At 44.4% G+C, this 27,463-nt stretch overlaps 1 long non-coding RNA gene across 1 annotated transcript in view; it reads right to left on the bottom strand.

Annotated features, from left to right (window-relative positions):
* Nucleotides 1–26,521, bottom strand: part of LOC143435105 (uncharacterized) — a 36,653-nt gene extending 10,132 nt beyond the window's left edge. Inside the window, exons 1-4 of the long non-coding RNA XR_013105106.1 lie at nt 26,443–26,521; nt 14,600–14,777; nt 9,916–10,032; nt 8,951–9,170 (exon numbers count right to left, since the gene is read on the bottom strand). This is a non-coding gene — a long non-coding RNA (uncharacterized LOC143435105). The remainder of the gene's footprint in view (nt 1–8,950; nt 9,171–9,915; nt 10,033–14,599; nt 14,778–26,442) is intronic.
* Nucleotides 26,522–27,463: the final 942 nt, after the last annotated feature.

Below are 27,463 nucleotides of genomic sequence, written 5' to 3'. Positions count from 1 at the left end.
CGTGTAGTTCAAGTAAGTCAAGACACCTCTAGGGTTTGGGGAGATGGCCCATGCACATGAAGGCTCCAAAAAAAAACAAATAAGGTTCACAGAAGAGAAATCCAGAGTGCAGAAAGGTAACTAGGAAAGGTGAATGGGATCCTGCCCTTTAACACCGCTCCCTGTGGATTCCTACCTGCTCCTGTTGGGAGCAGTGCACTAAATACCTAGAGAGATATAAAAAAGCTAGTTCATCCAGATCTCCCCATGATGGGGAGAACATAAGGCAGTAACTCCCAAGGACTTCTGCTCAGCAAAGGATGCCACAAGCAAGGGGAAAAGACAGATGGTCCACTCAATGGAGATACTCTTGCCGAATAAAGCAACAAGGGATTAATGTCTAGAATAAACAAAGACTGTCTTTAAATTGTGTTGTTTTTTTTTTTTTTAAACCAGTAGGTGTTTCTGTGAATGGGAGCTATCTGACAAGTACTCAGAGATGCTGGCCGTTCCCTGCAATGTGGAGAAAATTAGAACAGTGGAAACCCAGCACCAGAATACAGGCTGCTGGATGAGCCTCCAGCTGTAGAAGAGAGTGTGAGAAGAGACACTCTCGAGAGCCAGTGCAGCCATGGGGAGCCATCTGTAGGACTCCGTGAAGCTAGGCATACTGCCCTCGGTCTTGGCATGAACACCCAATGGCTGTTCACACAGGCATCTGTCACTCCAGGCCAAGTCTCCACATGCAAGGAAATGCATAGAGACTGTATCTGTGGTCACATAGAGAAGAGGCAATCTGCTGCCATTTGTAAGTGGCTGTATACAATGGTGGCTCCACTATGAGCAAGGATGAGTAGAGAGTTGGATGAATGAATAACACTAGGAGAGGTCCCAGACCTGCTCAGTGGGACACAAAGAGGGGGTAAGCGTGAAGAATTGTATTCAAGTAGCTACACACACACACACACCCGTGTGTGTGTGTGTGTGTGTTCCTGCTCACATGTGCGCACACATGTGTGCACATACATCACATGTAAACATGCATGTGCACACACACATGCATACAGACACATGTGTGCATGCACGCATGCGCACGCACACACACACACACACACACACACACCTACACATTCTATGCAGATCTACTTGGGGTCCCTAGAAGCAGATCCTGAGATGAGGTTCAGATGTTAGTGACTCACTAAGGAAGGCCTGTGGGGAGAAAGAAGGATAGAAGAGATGAACAGAACAATAAGGCTGTGGGGAAGGGGCTGGAAAGCCTCTTGGAGGAGCTGTGGGGCATCAGTCATATCCCAGACTTGTACTCCTGCCTCAAGGGGATGGGCCTTTCACATGCCTTATCACACAAGTCCTGGCTGGAGTAGGGTAACCACTCAGCAATGGTCGCTCTCAGGTCTGGAGTCAGCAACTGTAAGAGCACTCCGAGCCAGCTCCTGGGACAAATGAGGAGGGCACTGGGGAAGAACAAAACCATAGAAAATATAACAGAGCAGATCTCAGACAGCGGGATGGAGGGAACATGCCAGAAATAAGAATGCAGTTAACCTCAGGACCCGAGCTCCTGCCTCGTAACTTATAATAGAGAGGGGCAGTCAAGGCAGACAGAGCTTAGTGCAAACCCTGGAAGCTCCTATCAAAACAAGCAGGATGCACGCTCTGCCACCTGCTGGCAGATGGCACAGCACAGATTCTGTGCATCTGGGAGAAGCAGGGCTCCAAGCCCAGGTTTATCTGTGAACAAAGAAATCGGAGCATTCAGATCCCCTCTCTGTGAGGTAAAATATCTATAGCCTCAAAACCAGCATCCAGAGACGGGAACAGCAACAAAAGCTAAAAGGGACTGTAAACTTCCCTCCGTGTAATCCACACAGAAAGGCTGAGCCACGATGAAAGGCTGACTGGAGGGCTTCGCCGGGTAGGGGAGCAAGGACGGAAGCAGCAAGCACGAGATAGTCAGGAACCGAAAGCAAAGAGATCTTTCATACAAAAATAGATGACGATAAGTGCGGCGAGCATTCAGACACATAGGGTTCACTCGCTTCAGGTGGGACTCTTGCCACCTTTGTGGAAGAGCTGCAGGTGCCGGTGGCTTTGTCTTGCCCAAATAAAGCAAAAACACTTGTCAAGACGGTGGCTGCATCTCTGTGTTATGTATGTGTCTCCCCTGAAGCATGCCTGCACACAGGTGCACGAGTATTCCTGCACAGGGTCGCATGCTTATCCATATACACATGCGTGCCTGTGCACAAGACATGTGCAGTTGTATGTGTGTACACACATGAAAACTCGCCTTCCTCATCTCCTCTTTTCTAAATTAAATCTGTTTCATCAGCCCAAAGGGATAACGCTGGGAACTCTTCTGTTACATAGAAACCATCACTTGGGGCTTCTGCCCAGTTTACTTCTAAGGACTGAGACCCAGGCCCAGGGGCTGGACTCAGAAATCAACCTTTGACATCATACCAATCCCCAGATTGGCACGGAGAAACTTCTGTATAATTTCCCAGCATTGAAACTCCCACATGCAAATTAGCTTCTGCAAATCCGTCCTCACAGACTTGCTCTCTCAGACCATGAGTCCTGCCAGACTCAACCCTGTGAGATCCCATCAACGCAGGCAGCCCAGGCCACTGAGGCTCAGAGCACGGTCCACTGCTTAACAGCCACAGCTGTGGAAGCTTGTTGGCTGTGCCAGCTCCCATATTCCACCCAGGACTTAGACTCTTAACCAGGATGGGGAAACTTAACCTCATCGGATAAGAATGGGCTGTGTCCTTAGAGGACAGCTTCCCTAGAAGCTTAGCCAGAGAAGAGAGTTTGGGTCCTCAGAGAGAGCCATGGCAGTGATGTCCCTTCAAAAGAAGAAAGAGGGGGGAGTCGAGGTGAGGGAATATTGGAGTATAGGTTCTAATGGAGAGCATCTAGTTCTGACTCCTCAGAGAGCATCTAAGCATGAACTCACCCAAAATCTTGTCCCACAAGAAGGTAAACGGCCTCTGTCGCCATGTCAGCCAGTGGATAATTGGCTAGGGGCTTCATCCCCTCTGGGTACTTTAAGACTTGGGCAGGGTAGCTATTATTCCTCAGAGAGATTTTTTTTTTCAACATGGCAGCAGCTTGGAGCTATTAGCCTCCCAATGTCCAGCACTCAGGAACACCAGCTAGGGAAACAGAGCTGGGTACCCCACGGCTCCTGCACTGTTCTAAGCCCTCAGGATACCAGCCCCAAGGACTGATGGAGAGAAGTGGGTTTATGAGGTAATCTCCTTCACCATCTTCTTTCTTGAGCTGCTGGAAGGAAATAGTACAGAGATGGTGGTTTCTGAACATAAACTTCTTCCCTCACAGTTCTGGGATTGTGAAGGCTAAAACCAAGGCATTCTCGGGACTCTGTTCCCTCTGGACTTTCGTCTAAATTCTGGGGTTCCATGCATCTCAGCTTCTAGATGGGTTTCTCCCACCCCTGCCTCTACCACTGGATACCTCTTCCCAAGCATCTCTGTCCAGATATGTCCTCTCCTTTTCCTCAGAGGATGGCCTGCTTCTATGGTAGGTGCTCCCTAAAGGTGATCCTTTACACCTACAGAGACTCTGTTCCAAACATGTTCTGTAGACTAAAACTGCAGCCTATCTTGGGGGCAGACACAGTTTAGCCCGAAACAACAAGGGGATGCTGCGAGAAACTCAAGGTGTGTCTCTGGCCAGAGAGCTGCTAATATAAAATACAAGAACCAATTACAAGTGACTAAAACAACACCGGCTTTCTGGAAAAGGTACGTGCGCTGGGATGGAGCACCCCTTTCATGGTGATGGTCCTTGGTGGAGTGGGAAGAATTTGACACCACAGTTTCAGGCAGATGGACAGACAGTTGAGGCAATGACAAACCACGCCCCGTGAGGAGTGAGTTGGGCATGTGCTCTCAAGGGTGGGTGAACACTGATGCTTTCAAAGCCAAATCATGCTGTGATAGCACCAACGTGCCCTTTCTTCTCAAGAATTCTTCTGAGTTATCATTTCTGCACTGAGATTTTTCTTCTCTCCATTGAGACAAGTCTGTGAGCGACAAGGTTCCCAGCTGCTGGAATGAGACGAGCCCGTCTTGAAAAGGGCAGTGATGGGAACTCTTGACCTTTCCACATAGAATCTACACAGCCAACATCTGGAGATAAAGACTAAAGGAAGGAAGAGTCTTGGAAACCAGGGATGTGGCGACATAGAACAGGAAGGGAGGAAAGGAAGAGGGATCATTTATTCATGTCAATACAGTATCCAGTAAGGAAACCTAGGGCAAAGAATCCAGCCCAGGACACATGAGGACAGGTACTCTTCTTGAGCTTAGAGAGTTCAAGGGGCCAGGGCCAGCAGACTTTTCAGAGTATCAGGAGGAAGGAAGCTACCTCACAAGGTCGCTGTGGCTGTGTTTTAGGTTTGCCATCGAACCAGAACCAAGTGCACATGGAGATGAGCGGGAGGGAAAGAGAAAAAAAGAAATGAAGAAAAGAGAGAAGGGGAGGGAAGAGAGGGAAGAGGGAGGGGAGAGACAGGGGAGTCTTCCGGGTGGTTCCTGGGCAGTAATTAGGGCCTGTAGCTACCTTGGGTAGACAGGTACCTAGCTGACTCAATGCATGTCTCTCCCTTGTGGGATATATAAAGACAGAAGTTCCTGGCGTTAAATCAGGGAGCTAAGGGGCCCAGGTCTCAAGAACCAGAATGGAGAAAGGACTTTGCTAGGAGTCTAGGGACCAAGGGAACTCAAACCGTACAAAAGAAGAGGGCCTGGCAGAGTCTGCAGAAGCTAAGCTTGTATGTAGAGAGGGTGAAGCCAGCAGGGATGGCTGCCCAACGCCACCATGGATCAGAACCTGCTGTCCATGGTCAGAGGTCAGCTCCCAGCCCAGACAGTTTTGCCTTCCTGCCATGCTTGCTAGAAAGCACATCACTGCCAGGAGAAAATTATTCAGGATCATGAACTAACTTATTATCCCCTAACAGATACTTTAAGCTTTAAGCCAGAACTGGCTAGAATCAGCAAGATAAAAGTTCTCTGCCATTTGTAGACACAAAGGTCTTTGAGCTAAATTAAACTCAATTATAAAACAATAAAGAAAGTTACATTTCTTCATACCAGAGTTCTATAGACATGAAAACTGTACCTACCATGCAAGGACTAGATTTACAGCTCAAGACAGCGTGATATATACATACCGCCCCTGGCCAAAGAAGCAAAGTGGTTTATGAATTCAGGAAAAGGAGAGCGTGTGCCTAGCGGAACTTTAGAACCTGTCTCTGCTCGTAGCTCAGCCTTTCCATTTTGGAAATTACCTGACACTTTCCCTCAAACCCAGCTTCCCATAACCGTATTAGTTATGACTCCTTTGGCCGCAAGTGACAAAATCCCTAACTCAAATGAGCTTAAGAAAAGAAAAACGGGACCTCTTTGCTCACAAAAACTGAAAAATCCCAAGGGTGCCGTTGCTTCAGGCACAGCTTGATCCAGGCTGCACAGGGCCTCTCAGGAAGAGAGCATCTTTCTCTGAACTTTTCAGCCCTGCCTAGTCCGTGCTCAGGGCCCATGTGCTCACAAGAAATTCCAGCCCACTGACCCTTTCCAATTCATGCTACAGGTAAAGAAAGTATGCCCTTGATAGTTCTAACGAAAGCCTAGAAAATAACTCTTCTCAAATGTGGGCATCACGTGACCACCAGAAAGCTAATCTCTCTGGTGCCAAAGACTGGAACATGCTGATTGGCTTAAACAGAGAATCAGCTTTGCCCATTGGAGAATGATGGAGCACTGAGTCCCTAGGCAGGTTAGGGGTGCACTAGTGGCAAAGCAAGCATCTAGTATTGTCTCAAATTACAATCCACAGTTGGGTCGTTTACTATTTCAAAATAGACAGACTATTCCTGAGCCTGGACAACATTCCAGTTGTTTGCCCCGATGGAGCTGTCATAAAATACTGATGAATTCTTTGGATTTGTTAATGTCTCTGGCTAAACGCAGGCTACCTTGATGAGAGAGGGGGAAAGGAAGGGAGAAAAGAGGGTGGGCAAAGAGGAGGGGAAGGCGGGGGTCAGAGGGCCAGGAGAAATAGAACGAGTTTTTCATCCTGACATGATTCATTAGGCTCTTGGATCAAACTAAAGCTTTAGAGAGTCTCATCTTTAGGTGTTTTAGTCAAAGAGTCAAGAGAGTTAAGAGATCTTTTTCTGTGTAAGACAGTTGAACTGGATACCAGTCTCCTCTGTCTGGTACAGTGCTTAAGATGTGTCCCCACTATAGTGCCACATGTCACCTCTTGCTGAAAATACAAGTTTCTGGTGAAAACAAGTCTCCCAGCAGAAGAAATGACCATACCTTGTCCATCCGATTTGGTCAGAGGGTCGTGTAGTGCAGTGGTAGGTATGGGAAATCCCTACAGGACAGAACACACTGGTGGCAAGGAAGACACTCAGTCCTACCCAACTCTTCTTTGTGTGCTCAGTACTCAGCAGCTCTTTCTGCACCTGAATGGAAAGAGTAATTCTACCTACTTAGTTGATATTGTGTCTATTAATGAATTCACTGCAGGCAATCATGAAAAGCAGAAGCATAAGTGTTGGAGACTGTGTGTGTGTTTGTGTGTGTGTCTGTGTGTATCTTTGTGTGTGTCTGTGTGTCTTCTGTGTGTGTGTCTATGTGTGAGAGAGAGAGTGTGTGAAAGAGAGTGTGAGAGAGAGAATGTGTTTATCTGAGTGTGAGAGAGTGTATATGTTTATGTGATTGTGTGTGTGAGAGAGAGAATTGTGTGTCTATGTGTGAGAGAGAGAGAGTATGTGTGTGTCTGTGTGTGTAAGAGAGTATGTGTGTGTGTGAGAGTGTGTGTGTGTATGTGTGTGAGAGAAAGAGTGTGTGTGTCTGTGTGTGAGAGTGTATGTGTATGTGTGAGAATGTGTATGTGTGAGAGAGTATGTGTGTGTGAGAGTGTATGTGTATATGTGTGAGAGAAAGGGTGTGTCTGTGTGTGAGAGAGAAAGAGTATGTATGTATGTGTGAGAGAGTGTGTCTGTGTGTGAGAAACTGTGTCTGTTTATGCGAGTGTGTGTCTGTGTGTGAAACAGTATGTGTGAGTGTGTGTGTGTAAGAGAGAGAGAGAAAGACAGAGAGAGAGAGAGAGAGAGAGAGAGAGAGAGAGAGAGAGAGAGAGAGAGATTTTCCTTTATGGTCACCCTAACTAGCAGAGAACTTGGTTGCTGTGTTTTGTTCTACATCATCGGCATATTTTCCACTGCTGTCCCTGGCTGCAGTGGCTCATCCTTGGTAAAAACCACTTTCCAGATATTGAACAGTATGTTTCTCACTGTGCACAACTTCCCTCAGCCTTAGAAAGCATGGGCGAGCAAGAGATACACTCTTCAGCTCTAACCCCCTGCCCAGTACACACAGCAGAGACCAGTCAGATACCAAATGCATTCAGCTATGAGGAAACATTTAAATCCACCATCAGAAGTCTCTACAGGTTGATTGGATCCGATTCTCCTTTTAAATTTTAGTTCTCATCGGTGTGCTAGAGGTGTGTACAAACACATGGATGACAGTGTGCATGTGGACAGCAAGGGAAAAGTTTTGGAGCTGGCTTTCTCTGTTCACGTTTCTATGGGTTCCAGGGATCAGACTCAAGGCTGGCAGGCTGGGAAGTGGCTAGGCTAGTTGAGTCATCTCACCGCCCTCCATCTGTTTATCTCTTGAGAGGGAGTGAATGTTTGTATTCTGCTGCTCCCAAAAAAAGTAAATACTCAGAAGTTCTGATTGCTGATAAGACAGTATTCAAAGTGAAACTTTAGGGGACAATTACAGTTAGGTGAAGACTTGAGACTATGCTCTCAGTGATGGGACTGATGTCATCAGAAAACAAAAGCCACTCCTCCTTCTCTTCCTCTCCATCCCCTCTCCTTCTTATTCTCTTCCTCATTTCCCCTCCTCTCATCTCCCCTCCTCCTCTTCCCCATCTCCCCTCCTCCACTTCTTCCTTCTCTTCTTTCTCCTCTTCCTTCTTATCTTTCTCTCCCTCCTTGTTCCTTCATCCCTACCTCTTTGTTCCTCCATGTGAGCCACCTACAAGCCAAGCCAAAGGCCTTTTTCAGGATCTGGTCATGTTCTCCCCCTACTTACGTATACCTAGCCTTCAGAACTGTAAGGAACACATGCCAGTTGTTTAAGTCACCTGATCTCTATTATTTTGTCTGGGGGGGAAAAATGTCGCTTGCTCTGTAAAGTTCAAGAATCATCCAGGTAAAAGGAAAGAAGGAGTTTTTTTTTTCATATTGTCAGTATTTTCAGAGTCAACTTTAGATATAAATATATTCTGATATACTAAGGAAATTTTTCCTCAGACACAGCTTGCATTCAAATGTTATTTAAATCATCAAAATGTATTCAGCTTTGCAAATCAGTGAAGATTGCGGCAGTTGTAATGTAAACAGCGAACAGGTGCAGGATGCTGTGAGCATTAACCAGAGGCAAATGGCCGTGCAGAGCGGAGTGGTAAACGGGAGGGGTAACGTGGAACAGAACAAAGCCCCACCATTGAGAATTAGGGTAGGCAGTTGCTACCTATGCCAGCCAGGTTTCTAAGCAGACCCCTGGCAATGGGTAGAAGACCCCATGCATGTGAGTACATACACTATATGGTATACGCCATGACTGAATTTACATACTAGATGCCACATTCTCTACACTTGTCTTTTTTGTTTTTTTACACTTTTCTCTTTTAAAATTTGTATCAGTTCTTTGAAAGTCTCACAGGATGCATTTTGCCCACATTCATTCAGTTGCCCCTCCTCCCCCATCCAACCCCTCTTCCTTACTAACTCAACTTTGTGTTCCTTATTTTTTTCAAGTCTTCAAGACCAATTTGCACTACCCAAACATTCTTGGATGTATGGTGTTTCACAGGAGAGGGATCCACTTACCAGAGATCAGATCAACTTTCACCAGAGGGTAATCAGCATCCCTAGAGAACACTGTCTCTGCCTCTCCCAGCAGCTGACAATTGCCAATAACATTATGGCCCCAGTGGGACTGTGTCGTCAACTCCCCTCTTTGAGCTGGATTTTGTCTGGCTTGGGCTTGAGCAGGTTTTGTACAAGATGTTGCAAGTGCCAAGAGTTCATCTGTGAATGTGCAATGTGTCTAGAAGATAATGAGTCAGGGTTCTCTAATGGAACAGAACTGATAGAATGAACAGAGAGAGGGGGAGAGGCATGGGGAGAGGGAGAGGGAGAGGGAGGGGGGAAGCGGAGGGAGAGAGGGAGAGGGAGAGAGGAAGAGGGAGGTGGAGAGGGAGGTGGAGAGGGAGGTGGAGAGGGAGAGGAACAGGGAGAGGGAGAGAGAGAGAGAGGGAGAAAAGGACAGAGGGAGAGGGGGAGAGGAAGAGAGGAAGAGAGGGAGAGAGAGGAAGAAGAGGGAGGGGAGAGGGGGAGAGGGAGGGGGAGGGAGAGAGGGAGAGAAGCAGAGGGACAGAGAGTAAGAGTGAAAGGGGGAGAGGGAGAGAGGGAGAGAGGAAGAGAGACAGAGGGAGAGAGGGAGAAGGAGGAGGGAGAGGGAGGAGAGGGAGAGAGGGAGAGGGAGGGGGAGACAGAGGGAGGAGAGGGAGAGAGGGAGAGAGGGAGAGGGAGGAGAGGGAAAGGGAGAGATGGGGAGAGGGAGAGGAAGAGGGAGAGGGAGGGAAAGGGGAGAGACAGAGGGAGAGAGAGGGGGAAAGTGAGAGAGTGAGAGGGAGAGGGGGAAATGGAGAGGGGAAAAGGGAGAGAGGGAGAGAAAGGGAGAGAAGGAGAGAGAGGGGGAGAGAGGGAAATCAGGAATGCCAGGGGAAGAAAAAGAGACAGAAAGTCAAAGATACAGAGAAAGAGAAAGGAGGCTTATTAGAGTGACTTACAGGCTGTGGTCCAGTTAGTCCAACAATGTCTGTCCAGAATCCAGTAGCTGTTCAATCTACAAAGCTGGATGTTGCAGCTGGTCTTCAGAATACACTAGAATCTCAGAGAAGTGAGTTCTAATGCCAGTGAAGGAATGGAACAAGCAGACAAAGAATGAAAGTTTCCTTCTCCTTTGTCCTTTATACAGGTTGCCAGCAGAAGGTATGGTTCAGATTAAAGGTAGATCTTCCTACCTCAAAAGACCCAGGTTAAAGGTGTATTTTCTTGATTCTCCTGCCACCTCTCTACCCATCTCATGAGACTTGTGTATTCTGAACCATGCAGGTTAGCTTTCCTTCCCCCAGCCATCTCCCCTGCTCTCTGAGTCCTCTTGGGGCAACCCAAACTACCCTGAGCAGACTGCTATCCAGTCTGGATCTCCATTCTACACACACACACACACACACACACACACACATACACACACACACACCTGACCTTTCCACCCACTTTCATCAGACCTACAGATCTGAAACTATACAGCCCAAAGATACCAATCCCAATACCTACTACAACAGGAACGTCCAGGGACCAAAGGTATCCAGATGGCTAAATGCCCTCAAAAGAACACAGTCAACAAAAGCCAGGGCAATAAGATACTCTCTGAGCACAACCACCCTACTACAGGAAGCCCTGGATAGCCTAACACAACCAAAGCACAAGAAAATGACCTTAAATGCAATCTTATAAAGATGATAGAACCTTTAAAAAAAAACGAATAAATCCCTTAAGGAAATACAGGAAAATAAAATCAAACAGGTAGATGTCTTTAAAGAGGAAACAAACCCCTTAAGGATATACAGGAATATACAATTAAACACATGATGGAAATAAATAAAACTGTATATGACCTGAAAGTGGAAATAGAAGCAATAAAGAAAACACAAGCTGAGGGAATCCTGGAGATGGAAAACCTAGGGAAGACAACAGGAACAACAGATGCAGCATCACCAACAGAGTACAGGAAATAGAAGAGAGAATCTCAGGCTACAATTGGAGAAATTGATACATCAGTCAAAGAAAATGTTAAATCTAAAAAGTTCCTAACACTAAACATCCAGGAATGTGGGATGCCATGGAAAGCCCTAACCTAAGAATAATAGACATAGAAGAAGATGAAGACTCCAAGCTTCAAGACCCAGAAAATATTTTCAATAAAATCATAGAAGAAAACTTTCCCAACCTAAAGAAATAGATGCCTATAAACATACAAGAAGCTTGTAGCTCACCAATCAGACTGGATCAGAAAAGAAAGTCCTCCCACCACATAATAACTAAAACACACAATCTACAAAACAAAGAAAGATATTAAAAGCCACAAGTGAAAAATGCCAGGTAACATACAAAGGCAGAATTACATCTGACTTCTCAACAGAGACTCTAAAAGCTAGAAGGGCCTGAAACCTTGTAACCTCTAAAAAAAAAAAAAAAAAAAAAAAAAAAAAAAAAAAAAACAACAACAAAGAAACCACAGGTGCCAACATAGACTACAAGACCCAGCAAAACTCTCTATCACCAAAAATGGAGAAAGCAAAACTTTTCAAGACAAATCCAAATTTAAACAATATCTATCCATAAATTTAGCCCTATAGAAAATACTAGAAGGAAAATGCCAACCCAAGGAGGATAACTGTATCTATGAAAACACAGGAAATAAGTAAATCCATACTAGCAAAACCAAGAGAAGCACACACAACCACAAACAGACTGACGTGACCAACATCGAAATAACAGGAAATAACAATCACTGGTCATTAATATCTCTCAACATCAATAGACTCAATTCCACAATAAAAAGTCACAGCCGAACAGAATGGATGCAAAAACATTGTCCACCATTCTGCTGCATATAAGAAATACAACTCAGTAATAAAAATAGACATTACCTCAGAGTAATGGGCTAGAAAATGTTTTCCAAGCAAACAGACCCTAGAAACAAGCTGGGATAGCCATCCTAATATCTAATAAAATCGACTTTCAACCAAAATTAATCTAAAGAAATGGGAAAGGACACTTCATACTCATTAAAGGAAAAATATACCAAGATGATATCTTAATTATGAACATCTGTGTCTCAAACACAAGGGCATTCACATTTGTAAAAGAAACATTGCTAAAGACTAAATTGCACATTAAACTCAACACATTAATAGTGGGAGACTTCAACACCCCACTCTCACCAATTGACAGGTCATCCAGACAAAAACTAAACAGAGAAATAATAAAGCCAACAGACATGAATCAAATGGACCTAATAGATATCTATAGAATAGTTCCCCAAACATAAAAGAATATACCTTCTTGGCACCTTATGGCTCCTTCTCCAAAACAGACCATATAGTTGGTCACAAAGCAAGCTTCAACAGATTTGAGAAAATTAAAATAATGCCTTGTATCCTACCAGACCACCATGGATTAAAGCTGAACTTCAACAACAACAGAAACACCAGAAGGCCTATGCACTCATGGCAACTGAGCAACTCTCTACTCAGTGATCTCTGTGTCAGGAACAAAATAAAGAAATATAAATACTTTCTAGAATTCAATGACAATGAAGTCACAACATACCCAAATTTATGGGACACAATGAAAGCAGTTCTTAGAGGAAAGTTCATAGCACTAAGTTTCTCTATAAAGAAATTAGAAAGTTCTCATGCCAGCAATTTAAAGCACACCTGAACATTCTAGAAAAAGAAAAAAAGAGGAGGAGGAAGGGGGAATAGGAGGAGAAGAAAGGAAGGAAGAGGAAGGAGAGGGAGAAGAGAAAGAAGAGGATAAGGAAGAGGAGGCGGAGGTGGTGGCGGTGGAGGAGGAGGAGAAGCAGGATGAGGAAGAGGAGGAGAAGCAGGCACAATGAGGAGGAGTATAGGCGTTAAGATCAACAATTAATAAATGGGACCTTTTGAAGCTAAAAGGGTTCACAGCAAAGAACAACATCCATTTAAACAAAGAAGAGGCAAACAGAATAGGGAAGCATCTTTACCAATCATACATCAAATGAAATTAGTATCTAGGATACACACACACACACACACACTAAAAATGCTGAACATAAATAACAAAATTTTAAAATGGGATCTAGGACAAAATAGAGAGTTCTCAAAAGATGAAATACAAATGCCTGAGAAACAAAGGAATGTTCACCATTTTTAGCCACCAGGGAAATGCAAATTAAAACTACTTTGAGATCTCATCTTACCCCAATCAGAATGGCCAAGATTAATAAAACCAATGACAGCAGATGCTGAGGAGAGTGTGGATAAAGGAGAACACTTCTTCATTGCTGATGTAGTGCAAAGTTGTGCACTATGGGAATCAGGGTGGAGGTCACTCAAGGTGCTGAAAATCAAGCTATCATATTGCCAACTATCTGGACTCTCAGGCATACACCCAAAGGACTCTACACCCTACCAGAGACATACTTGCTCCTCCGTGTGCTGCTCTACTCATAACAGCCAGAAAGTGACAAGTTAGATGCCCACCAACGGATGGATAATGGAGGTCTGGTTCATTCACACACTGGAATGTTATTCAGCTTTTTTTATAAGTGAAATTATTAAATGTTTAGGTCAATGGGTAGAGCTGGAGATGAGCATCCTGAGTGACATAACCAAGACTAAGAAAGATAGATACACACTGCATGTCTTCTCCTATAAATTGATGTTACATTTTATGCTTTAGTTTTATTTCAAATATCCACAGAGGTTAGGTACCTGGTAAGGGACTGTAGAGAGAAGATATCTAGCAAAGGGGAAATATAATATAGTGCTATAAAGGGATAAAGGGAAAATAAAAACAGGAGGATTACGTAAGGAGTGGGATAGAGAGGCAAGGTAACTGAGTGAGTATGGGGGAGGGACAATTAACACTAAAGGGGTTTTGAAAAGCTATATTGAAACCTGCTACTGTACAGTCTTTCTAATATGTATATACCTAAGAGAAATGTAAATGGATTCACCATATAATGGAGGAGATGATGCCCAAACTGTACATTATACGCTACCACAAGCAAAAACAGCCAATAGCAGGAATGAGTTATGTATCGTTGAGTAGTTAGCCAAAGGAGTTCCATAGATGCCACTGAACATCACAGGCCACTGCCAATATTATTGGTTAACCCTCCATGACTCTATGGTAAGGCCTTACTGCTGATCACAACTTACTTATATCATTGAATGCAGAGAAACCAAGCTGGTGTCCAACCAACAGTTTCACCCCTACAGACTAGGAGTGTTCATAATGCTAGAAGGTGCTATATACAATTCGTCAGGAGGATAAGCAATAATCAGGTTCAACCAGCTCTGAAATCTGCAAGCTATGAGAGTTGACCTGCCTGCAAGATACGCTGGTACAATAGTGGCATAAATAGTATGGGGACAACCAATCACTTTTTGATTGAACTTAAGGGATGGAACCCATACCTGATACTGTTAATGAAGTCAGGAACATGGGACTAAACAAGTCATGGGACTTAGGGGAAAACTACCTATTGTTGTTGTTGTTGTTGTTGTTGTTGTTGTTGTTGTTGTTGTGTTAATTATTATCATGCTAAATGAATATAGAAATAAAAATGACTCCTATTGACACATTGCTAAATCAGATTTCATTTACTTAAAAGTATATACTACTCAGAGCAAAGTTTACCTTTGGAGGGAGTAGTAACCTGCAGGTTCTGTAGGCTGCTCACTTTCCGTCCCTTGGTCAAGGCTGAGGACGCATGGCCACGCTCCAGCACTGCACATTTACAGTGTTTGTCTTCCTCCATGAGGGCTGCTTCTCAGCATATCTTTCTCATTGTCGTAGAAGAGAGACGGGAATGACTCTTGGAGGGTGAGGGCAGAGAACATGATACAGAAGGAATTCAGGGCTCACATTCGGATCTTGCAATTCAATTTAAACTCAAAACCTAAGACAGTGAGGCCCTGGTCATCCCAGCTACTCGGGAAGTTGAGGTGGAAAGATGGCTTTGTGCCTAGGAGACCCTGTCTCCGAAATAAAGGAATAACTATAAACATACTTTAGAACAGATAGAGAAACAACACCCTTTGTAAATTACAGAATTGGTAAAGGATACTCATTTGGCTTATAGGCCATTTCGGAGAACGAACACACACACAGAAAGAGAGAGAGAGAGAGAGAGAGAGAGAGAGAGAGAGAGAGAGAGAGAGAGAGAGAGAGAGATACAAGAAAGGAATGCAGGCAACATCAGTCATCAGTTCTCTAAACATGGCAGGCCACTACTGAAATCCGGGCTCATGAAGTTGCAAAACACATGACCCTGTGCAAACCCTAATGTTTCAAGTCTCTCACTATGAGACTAAGAACTCCCACCATGCAGGTTCGTTTTAAGGAAGAAATGGCATAAACCAGTAAAGTTTATCTTTTGACCACAAGGTACCAGGCTACAGAAAGTATCCAGTTTGAGGGGTTTTATTTTGTGCTTTGTGTGAACCAGACAAAAATAAACCAGGTAGGTCACTTGTGGTCACAATGAGCTTCTGGTCTGAATGCCGGGGTATGTTTTTGAACTTGAAATTAAAACGATTCATCCCAAGCAACCCAACACAAGAAATGGGAATGCTGTTTCATCATTCATTCCCAAAACTTGTATTTAAGACACAAGATGCCAAGGCTTTGAGACAGCACCATTTTAATTCAGAATTGCCCTTGCTAATCCTTCAGAGAAGTGAGAGATTGCCTCATTATCCAGCGTTATGTGACCAGTTTCATCACTTAGTGATCAGCGTTGCTTGCTCTTTCCTTCTTTACGAGGCCCTCCTTCCAAGGCTGTGGCACCTAATTCTAATTTAGTCTAATTTTGGAACCACAAATATAAACTTGTGTGGCATTTCACTTATCTCTAAAGTAAAGTTATTGCTCTGATTCTAAGTTCCTTTTTAGAGCACATTATTGTTTGTTGAGTTATTGATCTTACTCAGAAAATTAGAATATTAGCTTTCGTGTCCTTTACATTAAAATGTCATTTGTTAATTTGCATTAAATAGCTGGCATTATGGGCCCACTGTGAATTAATTTTGCTTCTAGCTGTTACTAATTATTACCGTTTTTTTATCTTTGTGCTTCGAGTGTTTGTTTTGATATCCTTCTTTCCTATCTGCTCCAAGTCATAAGTCATCAGGGAGGAAGCAATTAATCCACCAGATTGCCCGAACGGCATTCATCCTGGGAGACCATTTATATCAGGAACTAGAGATTACCTTTTAACAACTGGTAAAGATCAATCTGTTTCAATATTGAGAATTGAAATACGGAGACTTCATGATGCTTAATTACCCTGTGTAGGAACAGCCAGAGCTTGCCTTTGATATCTGACCGTGGGGAGGGAGCAAGATCTGAGGATACCCACTTCCTTCTAAAGCCCAGAGAAACCCTGGGTAATGTGCAAAATATTTAGAGGAGAAGTTCAAAAGTTATGAGAAAGGCTGGGGTGGTGACTGAGTTGGTGAAGTGCCCACTGTGTGAGCATAAGGACCTGAGAAGAGTCCCAGAATCCAGGTACAAGCAGGGATCTGGCGATCACTAACATGCCACAAACATAGGGGTATAAACTTACAGCTACTGGGGAGGCACAATCTCTGGGGCTCACTGGTCAGTCGGCCTTCTCCAACCTAGATGCTCCTGGCCAACAAGAGACCCTGCCTCAAAAAAAGAAAAAAAACCAAGGTAGACAGTACAGAGAAATTGATCCATGACTTTCCCATGCATGTGTGCACATATTCACAAGCACCTCATGAATGGACATGTGTACCTGCACACATTCATACACCCATGTACAACATGAGTGTGTAAACAGAGAGAATGAGAGAGTCCGAGAGAGAGAGAAGAGAGAGAGAGGGGAGAGAGAGAGAGAGAGAGAGAGAGAGAGAGAGAGAGAGAGAGAGAGAGAGAAATAACCAGATGCTTCTTGACACTTAGAAAGAGGTTACATGGTACCCAAGAAGCACCCCCCAGATCCTAAGGTCCAAAGGTGGAGGCCAGGCCTAAATGCTTGTGTTTAGAGAGAACGAATTCTGGCACCTTTAGAGGCTAGAGAAAGCTCATAGCTTTAATCTTAGTCAATGTATTCAAAGATCTTCTGCCTCCACAAATATATGGTTCTGTTATCAGAAGCAGAGTTGCATAAAGCCATGATCACATCTGATCTCACAGCTTCTGTAGGATGTGCGTCCTGGCATGGCTCAGCTGGGTTTCTTTAAGGCCCCTTCAATATATCAAGTGGGCGTGGATTCCTTCCAAGATCACTCCTATCAGCAGGGTCGGTTCATCCGCTGTGAGCCATTGGCAGACCTTAACTAAGGCTTCCCTCTGCTCCTCATCACCGGGCTTCAACGAAGAGAATCTTGTAGCAGAATAACCAGTCGTTTGTGTACCGCTCACATTCAAGAGTTGTGAGCACCAGACAGGAAAGACGCGGGTCCTCCACCATAGGCTGCTCTCCACATGTGTTCTTGACAAAGGATGAGATTATTAAAAACTAACATTCTGGATTAAGGTCCCCACACAAACAAGATCCAAATCTCAAAGAAGGGGTGCTCCCATCTGGCACTGTGTCTCTGAGGCTGAACTGGATACAATGAAACCGGAACTCCTTCTCAGCTGACTGAGCTGAGCACTGTGGCTGGGTTTAATGGCTCAGGAATGAGGACAGCTAGCAAGCAGAGAGTCCATTCTTTCCCTCCTCCTTCCATTCCCACTCTGAGAACCTAGCTGGCAAAGCTTAAAGAGAGCTGGTGGCAAAGTGCACATGCAACTTACAGACCTGCAACCCTGGGGTCGTATCGCACAGTACAGGCAGTGAAGGTGAAGCTGAGAGCTCGCCCCTTAATAATTTGCACGAAAGGCAGGAACTTTCTCCAGCTGGCCTGATGGTACTGATCTCTCTGTCTTGGGATTAAGGTTAAAAAATAACTTTAAGGTCTTTCGGTAAGAAGTCAAAGCAGTAATTTTGTGCGTAGCTTAGGTGTAGAGTCTAAACTTATGCTATCAAAACAGTGCCTGAACCTCAAAAATAGAACAAAACACAACCACCCTCTCAGAGTAGTGAAACCCTGTGGTTACGAGCAGAGACAGCTGTGCAGCCCCTCCTGTCAACAAGGTGAATGGGCTGTCATGTCAGAAATGGGAGACAAAGGGAGAGATGGATGTCATAACGGGGATTTGGTGGTCACTAAGAGAGGGAAGAGAGAGAATGGGACATGGAGCATAGTCAGGACCTTGAGGAACTGGGAAAACATGGTAGACATGACAAAGTCCGTCCATCAAACTGATCAAAGACATAAACAAATGTGAGCACCACGGAACACCAAGAAAACAGGAAGGAGGAGGCAGGCTCTCCCGACTGCATGGATGTGGCTTCCAGAAGAGAAAATAGGCCTGGAAATGTTAACATGCCCATGGGCAGGTTAAGTGACAGACTAAACAAAACTGAAGAGAGGATCAAGCAGTGGAGAGCTCTGATTTGGAACAAATGTCAGTAGAGAGTGGAGGAACGAGAACATACACAGAGGGAGGGGGTTTCTGTGGGGTGTCAGCACACGTCTGCACCCCCAGCACCGAGGACACCAAGGCGGACTGGAAACATAAAACCATCCTAGGAGATCCTATCTCAAAAAGTAAAATAAATGTGATAAATGTGTGCATGCATACATAGATAGCCTCCAACAACACACACACACACGGAGTCCCTAGCTTGTGAAAGTTCAACTTAGGATTTTTCAACCTTATTATGATCGCTCCCAAAGCAGTATTTATCCAGGAGAACGTAAGCGTCCAGTTTTGAGGTTCCCCATGGCTAGACATGTGTGATAAGATGCTCACTCTGGTAGCACTGGACCCCATCAGCAGGCTGTCACTTCCCATCAGCTCTGAAGTCATGAGGGGACAGCCAGCTAGCTAAGGTGTCTTGTGTGACTAAGGCAGGTGTTCTCTAGGTAGATTGAGCATACCTGCGACTTGTGATATTTTGTGGTGGCTTTACTGAGACCTAACTCCATCCAAATCAAGGAGTATCTGTGGAGCTACTGAAAGTGTCCCTAAGAGGCGTGGAGAATAAAAACAGGAACACGCTGCGCATTCCCACAAACCTGGAGTAATAGAAGGAGTACCGCTAGAACTACCTAGAAACTGGTTCTCTGAGATGCGCGTTGGCCAAGAAACTCCGAATGAAGTTATTTTCATGTCTCCCTGTTCTGCATTTGATTTGTGACCTCATCTTACATGGGATTTCCATTTCCTAGGGTTGTGGAAGGGCCCCTGATAGATGGTTGAACCCTGGTTTCTCCTGTGCATCCCTAAAGATCCTGGCTCAGATTCCTTCCTAGAATTGCTTCTGAAATCACCCGGATGATATTTGCCACATGGTACAAAAGACTGGAAACAAAATCTTTCATTTCTTTTCTTTCCCATCCAGAATCCTGGGCTGAGTTTCAAGCATGAAGGAACCTCAGAAAATGTTGTTGGAATCAGTGGAAAAGTCAGATTTAGCTTATTATCACAAAAAGGTCTGGAGATACAGAAAGTACAGCATAGTATAACATGGCATAGCCCAACGTTCAGGGGTAGAAAGACCCCTGGGGTAAAAATAGGGAATAGGAAATCGGAAAACAATGACGGTGTTTTTAAAAACAAACTCAGCGTAGTCAATTCAAACCCCGACAAGTCCAAAAGGAAATGTCCTTTATAATCTGACAGACATGTCCTGAGCGCGAGCCAAGTCTATGGTCTCTCCTCCACCCATGACAATACACTCTGCTTATTAATACGTGGGAAAAAAAAAAAAAAGCCGGCAGATTCAGACAAGCAGCTGCCAAGATGGCTGAAGTGGAGCAGAAGAAACAGACCTTTGGCAAGTTCATCTACCGTGGTGTGGAACTGGACCAACCGCCTGAGATGGTTAGGCAGTGTTGTGAGCGTGTACAACGGCAAGGCCAGGTGGAGATCAAACCAGAAATGATCAGACACTACCTAAGCGAGTTCTCCATCACCTACTGGCCAGTGAAGCACAGTTAGCCTTGTATCAGTGCCTCCCACTCCTCCCCCGCTTCATCCCCCTCAAATAGCAGAGGCCAGTAAAAACTCATGTTTAGTCCCTGGGAAATACACACACACACACACTAACTACACCAGTGGCTGTGGTACTTCTAAGTAAAATAACCATTATTTCTCCGATTCTCAATTTTACAGCAGAATTTAACATCACTTCTTCCCAGGTCCATCCTCCCGCTCCTGAGCTCCCGGATTCCCTGGGCCGCCTGGGCTCTGTGGGCTTCCTGAGCTTCCTAGGCTTCTCCCTGAGCTCCCTGGATTCCTTGGACTCCCCCAGCTCTTTGGCCTGCACTAGCCTCTTGACAATGAGTAGTGCTCACTCCTTCTCTCCAAACATCCTGGGTTCTGAGCATTAAACCCACACAGTCCTGGCTTCAACTACTGCTTGATGCTGATGGTGTCTACTGCCTTTGGGCGGCACCAAGCTAAACACTACGCCTTTAACCCATGGGTCTTTGGGGACATTTCACATGTGAGGGTTCAGTCAGCTCTGTAATCCTGCAGTTCCTGCATGGCATGGAAGCATTTGGGGATGTGGGGCCCACGGTCTGGAAGCATGTATACAGCCAGCACAGCTCCTCACACAAGGAGCTTTTGGAAGGGAGAGAACAACAGCTTTTCCACTCCTGGCCTTCAGCTCAATGCTGAACTGGCCCATGCCCCTGTGCACTCCCTCAGCCGCCAACAGCACACAGAGGACCACAGAGCAGTAAGCTGTGTAACCCAGTGGGGACAGAGTAGAGAATTCTAAAACAGATCCATTTTCCTTTGTTCGAAATTGCACGGCTCTTTTTTCTCTCTAAATACTAGTTCTTCAAAAAGTACTTTAAACTTTTTTAAAATAAAAATAAAGTCTGTCGAATTTAACAGGAGTTTTTGCACACCCGTAAGGTCCAACTCTATTGCGTCTAATATTTGCCAAGCATTCTCATACCTGCAGATGTGTTTTGATACCTACACTTCATTCTCATAGCTCTGTGAGCTAAAATGATCTAGTTGAGCCATTTTCATTTTTAGATGAAGGGACTCAGACATAGAGAGCTTAGCCCACGGCTTCAGATCAGGTAACAAAACTGTGGCGATACAAACCCCCACCTTGAGATTCTCATTACGGACATGTCCATCACTCTACAAACAGTGCACTGACTGAAGCACAGGTCTCCATCACATCACAGCAATCAGATCTCCACTCCTCCTGAGAATCTGGTGCTCAACAGACTCGGGAGACAGGGAGCATAAATCTCAAAAGCAATAGACTCTGTCTGAACTTGAAAAACAGAGTGGGGTGGGGGTGGGGTGGGTGAGAAAGACAGCAAAGCACAGTTGCTTGAGAAAAATCAGGTAATTCTTTAAAATTCCAACTAGGCAAATATCCACAAGTCAATCAAAATTTAGACCAAGTCACTAAGAACTTAGGTGTTTAAAGATAAGGCCATGGAAAGCCCTAGGGGTTAAACAAAGGATCCTGGGTGGATTCTTTGAAAGACGCAGTTAAAGCACAGCTGGGGGGGGGGGGGTGTCTGTAGAATCGAGGATCCTCACGGCTTCCCAACTCCTTGCCCTCTAGTTCCTCATATCCACTGACACATCCCTTGTACAGAGCCCTGGCAGGAAAGATCATTCAGGGCTTTCATCTTGAGCTCGGGCCTGTGAGAAACACGAACTGTAATGAAAAGAACTGCGCAAACCAGGAGGCCAGCCTGGACCCGCATCTGCTGTGGAGCAGCCATCAGCCTCCAGAGGTGCAGTCTTCACTGTAAATGATAGGATCGAGCCAGCCAAGCTTTAAGGTCACTTTTTCCTTTGAACCTTACTAAACCAGGAAAGATGAATAGAACAGAGATAAATCCCCGAGATTTACCCAGGTCCCTGGGAGCTCTGACTTTCCTTTCTCCATGTCTTTGTCCAGGCAGCACCTTATGTTTCCCTCTCTAAAGCAGGCTAGGATCCAACTGCAGCCTCTGAGTGTGGACAGACAGCCTTCTGTCTCCTAGTATGTTTATATTGCAAATTCTGGGGGCTACATTCAACTTGACGAAGCCAAGACTAAAAGTAGAAACATGATGTATACTAGGGGGTTGGGGTGAGGACACAAGAATTATTGTTTAGCTCTTTCTAAACCATATCCTGGGGGTAACCTGGCTGGGATCACTTAAGAAAATCCGAGGCTAAGCCAAAGAAAAATGTGCTTTCTCTTGCCTTCCTTGTTTTTCATGTCTTCAGACCCCATCTGTTCCCAGAGAAATACTGGATAGGATAGCATACATGAGAGAACACCAAGTACCAGGACATGTGAAGAATCCTCTTGCACTTGGAGCATGAGTTCCTAATGTTCATTGTTGAGGGCCCCTCACATTTAAGAAATTGTCTCTACACTACACAGGAGCTGGTCTAGTATACAGTAAACTTTTGATCTGTCGGTTGGAAATAATAATCCCATCTCCTTGTTTAGGGGTATATACTAAATATAATAAATACAAAAAATGAGTCTCCAGGATGCTGGTGCATCCTCATCACAGTACATGGCCGGTCCAATCCCAGCTTTTCTACATGTCTGTCTGTCTATCTGTCTGTCTGTCTGTCCTTTCTTCTCATCAGTCTGGTGAGTAACTTCTAAAGCCATGTAGGTTGCAGCAGTAAATATGTTTCCTGCTATTTTTCACTATTGAATTTCAGAATCTTATTTAAACGCATCTATACCCCCCAAACATCCTCATAGGATTTAACTATGTGCAGTAGAGTTTCTTTTCCCAGAACGTCTGCTTTCTGAGCTCTCTAGGATTTTCCATGTTCTGCCTTAGGCTGCCAAGCATTGCCCCTCACGTGCCTGCATCTCCTAAGTTCTGTTCATGTGCTATTCATGTGTTTAGCTAGAGGTTTTCTTATACCAGCGACATTAGGGGCTCTGTTCCCAGCTCACTGGGAATAGAACTCAGCTAGATGTTGACCGTCATTGTGAGTGTGTGGCTCACAGGAAGGAAACGGCACCCCAAGGCTTTGGGGACATGACTTTGCCCTCTGACTTTTGCCGGGCTTCCCCTCCGCCCAACCTCATTTAACTTACATTTTTTCATCTTCTTTTTAGTACAATAACAGTAATTAACTGAGAAAGTGCATATATCAAAACTCATGAGTAACTAAGAAGAGCACGGAAGTCAGCCCAGCTCTGGATCCTTATAGCTTCTTGAGAAACTGTTTCTTAAGGAATCCAGGGATTGGCCATAAACAATTTCTCCACACTAATCAGAAGGGCGTCTTTGAAGTTGGAGACAAGTTTATAACCCAGCTCAAGATGGAATGGTCAAGAGGAGAGAAAAACAAAATCAAAAGTTGGAAATGAATATAAGAATTTTTGGTGGTGGTTGTTGTTTGTTTGTTTGTTTGTTTGTTTGTTTTAACACATGAGATCACTCATGGTCACTGTCAGTTTGAGAACAGAAGCAATCAGGCTGGTCTATGATGGGCAGTCTGTTAGTAACATAAATAAATGGATGCACCTCCCAAAAAATAAATGTAAGGTTTTTTTTTTTTAATTTTGCTAGAAATGGAATATTTAACATTTATACTCTTGCCAGGAAGAAAAAAGTAAAACAGAAACAGGAAAAAATGAAAAATAACCATGAATCAGAATGTTTTGAAATAAAGCAAAAATAGCGACTCCACGTATTAATCAAGTGGAGTAGTACCACATGCCACATGCCGCTTCCCAAATAAGTAGCTAATGATTTTTGCACTTTAGAGAACAGAAGCAGAGGGGAAGCATCACTTCAGACTCAGCAATTTAAATAAAACAGCAGTTAATAAAGTGTCAGCAGCCTCTCGCTGTGCAAATGTACCCAGGAAGAAGCAGGAGTTATAGACACAGGGCACTCTGGAGTTGTAGGCACACTGTGTTCTGGAGTTATAGACACATTGCATTCTGGAGTTGTAGGCACACTGTGCTCTGGAGCTGTAGACACAGTGCACTCTGGAGTTGTAGGCACACTGAGCTCTGAAGCATCTGCTTTTCAGCCTTTGCTGAGTTACCACAACACTGAAAAGAAAAATGCCAACAGTCTTCAGCTTCCTTCCAAAACATCGGTGCTGCCTTTCAAACCTGGTTAATAAGACAAAGCTACCATCAGGTCCACATTATGACACAAAGAGTAGATTTTGCATGTGTGCATGTTTTGAATAGAATTTTAATTAAAATATTCTTTTGTTTTGTTTTGTTTTGTTTTGTTTTGTTTTTTTGAGACAGGGTTTCTCTGTATAGCCTTGGCTGTCCTGGAACTCACTTTGTAGACTAGGCTGGCCTTGAACTCAGAAATCTACCTGCCTCTGCCTCCCAAGTGCTGGGATTAAACATGTGCACCACCACTGCCCGGCTGTTAAAATATTCTTAAAGCCCATTTCTCTTTATGTAATTCAATATCCATGAGGTTAACAAGATAACAAGATGGCTAACATTTCAGGGTCAGAATCTCCATCTCTCCTCACCTGTCTCCTTCTGTCTCATTTATGTTCCTATACATTTGCGTGTGTGTGTGTGTGTGTGTGTGTGTGTGTGTGTGTGTGTGTGTGTGTGTTTGTGATGCAATTTACAGCTTCTTCCCATCATATTCCAGTGTGTCTGGTGTCTGGAGATCTCAGTTTGGTACTGCGTGGATTAGACAGGTTTCTCACCCCAAGGCTCTGTCTCCCCACATTACCAACACTGTAGTGTGTATTTCACAGAGGAAGCCATGCTGCCTTGGGGAAGCCACGAAGATATATTTATCCCCTGGCCTGACCGGCACACTGATGTCTACTTTGCTTTCTCATAGAACTGGAGCAAGCTACTGGAAATGAGACAGTTCATGTACCTGTCCCACATATAATCTCCCAGGTTTGCAAGACTTCAATTGTCCTTTCTCCACAGACCCTTGAGGGTGCTTAAGATGAAGCCCCATCCTACTCCCGAAATTCAGGGAGCAGTCCCGGCAGGTTCTGGTCACCTGACTCTTAGCGTGGTTCCCTTCTAAGGAGTTGTGTGACCTTGAGGAAAATAGATTCCTCTACGGCTGACTAGGCTCAGGACTCTCTTCTCCAGTGCCTAACTGTGGATTATCCTCAGGCAGCTGCTCAAAGACCATTTAAACATTATTTAAGTGACCTTGTTATCTGTGTCCTGCCTGAGTCACTGGGAAAGCCATACATGACACTAAATATTTTTTTTTATTTTATGCAAACCATAGTCTAGTGCCATATCTAAAGCCAGACCACTTAAAGGACTAGAGTGTACTAGGACTTGCAAAAATAAATTGTTCGTTCTATTAAGTATCTAATTACTATTTCATAATCTCAAGTATTTCTCTGCAGCATTGAACACGAGACAACAATACAGACCTTTATGGAGACATTTTTCTTCAAACACTGAATTGGGCTCCAGGGGATGACTGGCCTTAACACTTTTCTGAAAACTTGGGGTTCAACCCGAATTCCTTCCACGTGTAACTGAATGACACAGCACCTCTCTGTTTCTAAGGAAGAGCTGACACAAGGAATCAGCCAATCAGAGCAAAGATGGGAGGGATGGCGCCTGTGATGAAAGAGATGATACTGGAGTCTTGACTCGGGTCCTTTAAATTCAGCGCCCCCGCCGATTTTTTTACCCTAATGCCGTGTACTTTTTCCCATTAAAACTTGATTCTCCGTGATTTCTAAGTCTCAACATGGCCTCTAATCCCCAAAGCAAGCTTTTTTCACAGGAGCTGGAGGTACCACACTACTGAGCTGTGTCCTCTGAGGCCGGCCACCTAAGCTGCAGATTCCAGCACCCTGGGCTCTGTGCAGGGCAATCGGAAGCTGCTTCTTCCCATCCCCAGAGCCCAGCTTTAGCTCTTCACACATGTTATGGTGGAGGAGGAGCAGGTCAGTAGAAATTAATTAAAAGAGTTACTTAAGCATAAAAGTGAAATTTACCAAGCAATTTCCCACTTCTTGGTGAAAGCCTCATCCTAGGCCATGTCTCCTGAACAAGTGGCTTTATTCTGTGGTTTAACAGTAGGGTGTTTCATAGCTCATCCCGTCTGCATTCATTTTCACACTGACTGAACAAATGCAATTAGCTTGCAGTGAGCCAAGTAATGGTTTTCTTCAAGGATTGAGAACACTTTCTTAGACTCTAATGTGTACAAACGTCTGCCTCGGCTCCTTCCACCTGGGCTCCCGATAGAGCAACCGAGTGGCTTTTCTACTGGACCAACACAAAAGTTTTGTTTTCAAGGAACCAATTCTATGGGACCCGAGATCTGGGAGTTGAGATTAAGGGGCGATAGATCTCCCTGACATTCCTAGGTTGTGGTCTTGACCTGGAAATAAAGGGAACTGACTGACTTGCTGCCATACCATAGGTGGGCACTTGGGAAGCTCAGAAATCAGGTCACCTTTGGATCACTCACCATCACAACGAATTTATCGGCACTGTATCTGCGACATTCATGGCAAGTCCTCAGAATGTTTACCACAGAGCAGTTCCCAAGAGACAGCCGGTGGTCACCAAGGGATCTGTGAGGAAAGAAAGTGTGGTGTGTATACACAGCAGAGTGTACAGGCAGTAGCGTGAGAACCTGCTTTGTTACACAAAGGATAACAGTTCCCAGTGGCTGTTTTAAACCTCTGTTCAACCAAGAAGAAGGAAATTGTCAGTAGCAAGAAACATGAGCAGAACTAGGAATTTTCAAGATAAGTGAAAAAAATCTAGAATAAGGGGGAAATGAAATAAAAACAGGAAGGAAGGAAGGAAGGAAGGAAGGAAGGAAGGAGGAAGGAAGGAATAAATTTAAAATAATTTCATTTCTATCTTATTTTGCACCTTAGATGGGGAAGTTGGCCTTTCCTGGAAAGGATTTTGCATACAAATTCCAAAGACTTCCTAATTCTCACAACGTCTGATGCTGAATCTTATCGATTTTTAAGGTATAAAATCTTGATCAGAAAAGTAAGCCATAGTTCTTGAAAGGCTCTTGTAGGAGCATCACAGCAGAGACTCTGAGACAGCGAAGCAATAGGCAAAAAGATGGAGCTTCCTGAATCACCAGCCTCACACAGCAGCAGTGTGGGTGCTGGGTCTCAGGGAGCTCTTATGAATGAAAGGGGTTGGTGGCTGGCTGGATGAATGAATGAATGAATGAATGAATGACTGGAACATTTACTCATTTCATAGAGTGAGACTCTAACCTACTTTGTTAAGCAAATGATAACATTCCTAAATCATAGGATATTAATAGTAGCTGTTTGAAAATGTTTATGTGAGCCAGAATAATAGCAAACGCCTTTAATTTCAGCACACAAGAGGCAGAGAGAGGCAGGAGGATTATGAGTTCGAAGTCAATCTGGTCTACATAGAAAGACCCTATCCAAGAAGGAGGAAGAAGAGGAAGAGAAGGAAGAGGAGGAGGAAGAAGAGGAGGAGGAGGAAGA

Source organism: Arvicanthis niloticus, chromosome 19 (assembly GCF_011762505.2).
Source record: "Arvicanthis niloticus isolate mArvNil1 chromosome 19, mArvNil1.pat.X, whole genome shotgun sequence".
In the NCBI taxonomy this organism is placed as follows: Eukaryota; Metazoa; Chordata; class Mammalia; order Rodentia; family Muridae; genus Arvicanthis; species Arvicanthis niloticus.
This window is presented reverse-complemented; position numbering and strand designations above follow the sequence as displayed.